The following is a 2,746-nucleotide window of genomic DNA, read 5'->3' on the forward strand; positions in this document are numbered from 1 at the left end:
TTCGCAAATTGGAGTGGGTCAAGAGTAGTGGGGAGGCTGGAGTTGATTACTGCCATGACCAGCCTTTCAAAGCACTTCCTGCCCACCGAGGTTAGGGTCACCGAGCGATGGTCATTGAGACAGGCTGCATGAGCCTCCTTAGACACAGAGATGATGTTGACCCTCTTGGAACAGGCAGGGACAGTGACATTTTGCTGGGAGAGGTTGGAGATGCTCGAGAAGACCTCTACCAGTTGATCGGCACATGCTCTGAGTGCACAGCCTGGTATTCCATCTGGTCCCTTCACTTTCCTTGGATTCACACGAAGGAAAACTGATCTGCCATCGGATACAGTTACTGCCGGATTTGTCACTCAGTCCCCAAACTGTCTGGCTCTCTCCCACCCAGGAGACAGTGAGGTCTGCAGACACTGGAGCTCAGAGCCGAGAGGGTGTTGCTGGGAAAAGCACAGCAGGTCAGGCAGCATCCGAGGAGCAGGAAAATCGACGTTTCGGGCAGGAATTCCCGTTGAAGGGCTCCAGCCGGACACGTCGATTTTCCTGCTCCTTGTATGCTTCCTGACCCGCTGAGCTTTTCCAGCAACACCCTCTCAACTCTCTCCCATCCAGCCAACCGAATATCACCCAATGCACTGCACCAGGAAATAGGGTAACACCCCAACAACTCATTGTACCCCCTTGTCAGGGCAAGCACTGGTGGATGGACAGTCAGAGATCTAGGGGAATGGTCTTCAATGCAAGGTCTAGGGGTCTTGGAGAGATGCTCTTTGATGGGAGTCAGATCTACAGGGAAATGGGGAATTCATCAAGATAATGTCAAAGGGATTCTGGAAATCCTCTGATGTTTCAGTGGGGGAGTTTTTGGGGGCTTTGTGACCGTAACTCTATCGGATTTCGAGCAGTCAGAGACAGGAGTGACCCTCGGGTGAGGGCATCGAATTGGGAAAGGGCCAATTACACCCGACTTGGACAGGAACTGGGCAATGTGGATTGGGAGCAGTTACTGGATGGTGTGGGAGGCTTTTCAAGACCAGCTGATTAAAGTGCAGGATGTGCATTGTCCCTGCAAAACTGTAGGATAGGGACGGCAGGGTTCAGGAACCACGGACATCAGGGGAAAATTGTCAGCTTTGTCAAAAGGAAAAGGAAGTATACAACAAGTCGAGGGAGGGACAAACTGCTGAAGCCCTTGAGGAGTGGAAAGAAATTAGGAAGGAACTTAAAGGGGGAATTAAGAAGGCTAGAAGGGGCAGTGAAATGTCAAGACTTTGTCTGCAGATATTAGAAGAAGAAGATAGCATTGAGAAGGTTAGGCCCGTGAAGGACAAAGGAAGGAAGTTAAGCATGGAGCCACAGGAAGTGGGAGAGATCCTTAATCAGGACTTTGTATCAGTATTGACCAAGGAGGAGGACATGGCTGAGTGCATACTCTAGAGAATGTCAATGTATCCAAGGAGGAAGTTTTGGATCTCCTAACTCCATTAAGGTAGACAGGTCCCCAGGGCCAGATGGGATCTATCCCAGGTCACTGCGAGAGGCAAGGGAAGAAATAGCTGGGGTATTAGCAGATATCTTCACATCCTCTTTGACCACAGACATTGTTCCAGAGGACTGGAGATTAGCCGATGTTGTTCCCTTGTTTAAGGAAGGAAGCAGGGATCATCCAAGATATTATAGGCTAGTGTGCCTATGGTGGGGAAGCTCTTGGGGAAGATACTGAGGGACTAAGTATCTGCACATTTGGAAGGAAATGGGCTTGTCAGTGAAAGGCAGCGGGGTTTTATCCAGGGAAGGTCAGGTCTCACCAATCTGACTGAATCTTTCAAAGAGGTGTCCAGGACTCTTGACGAGGGAAGGCTGTCATTTACATGGATTTCAGTAAGGCCTTGGATCAAGTCCTGCATGGTAGGTTGGTACAAAAACTAGAGTCACATGGGATTCTTGGGGTGGGCTAGCGAGACGGATACAAAACTGGCTGAGTCAGAGAGGGACGGGGGTAATGGTGGTGGGGGGGTGCTTTTCAGAATGGAGGGATCAGTCTGAGGTTGCTTGTCACATAGATAAATGACCTGGAGGGAAATGTGGCTGGTCTGATTAGTACGTTTGCAGATGGAATAAAGATGACTGGAGTTGTTGATAGTGAAAGGAGTCAACAGGATACAGATAGATCAGGGACTTGGCACAGAAATGGCGGGTGGAGTTGAACTCAGACTGCGGCGAGGTGATGCAACTTGGAGGTTCCCTTTTAAGTGTGAACTGTACATTAAATGGCAGAAGCCTTGAACATGGAGAGGAATCAGGTCGTGCAGGCCCACAGTTCCCGAAAAGTGGGCAACACAGGTAGCCGACCGAGGTGGTTAGGAAGGCGCACGGCCTGCTTATCCCCATCATTGTGGGTACGGAGTGCAAGAGCTGTCAAAGCACGTTACACCAATATAAACCGGGTCAGGACACCTTCGGAGTATTGGGCGCAGTTTTGGTCATCACTCTCCCAGAAGGAGGTTAAAGATTTGGAGAGGGGGCAGAGAGGGTTCGCCAGGATGGCCCCTGGTCTCGAGGGCATCAGCTACGAGGAAAGGTTAAAAAGACTGGGACTGTTTTCACTGGAAGGATGGCGGCAGATAAACGGCAACAACAATATGAGAGGCATGGAACGGGTGGGATAGTCAGAGGCATTTTCCCAGAGGCATTGTCTCAATTACAATGGGGGGGGGGGGGGGGGGGGTCACTGGTTCAAGTTGAGAGG

Source organism: Chiloscyllium punctatum, chromosome 47, assembly GCF_047496795.1.
Source record: "Chiloscyllium punctatum isolate Juve2018m chromosome 47, sChiPun1.3, whole genome shotgun sequence".
Taxonomy (NCBI): Eukaryota; Metazoa; Chordata; class Chondrichthyes; order Orectolobiformes; family Hemiscylliidae; genus Chiloscyllium; species Chiloscyllium punctatum.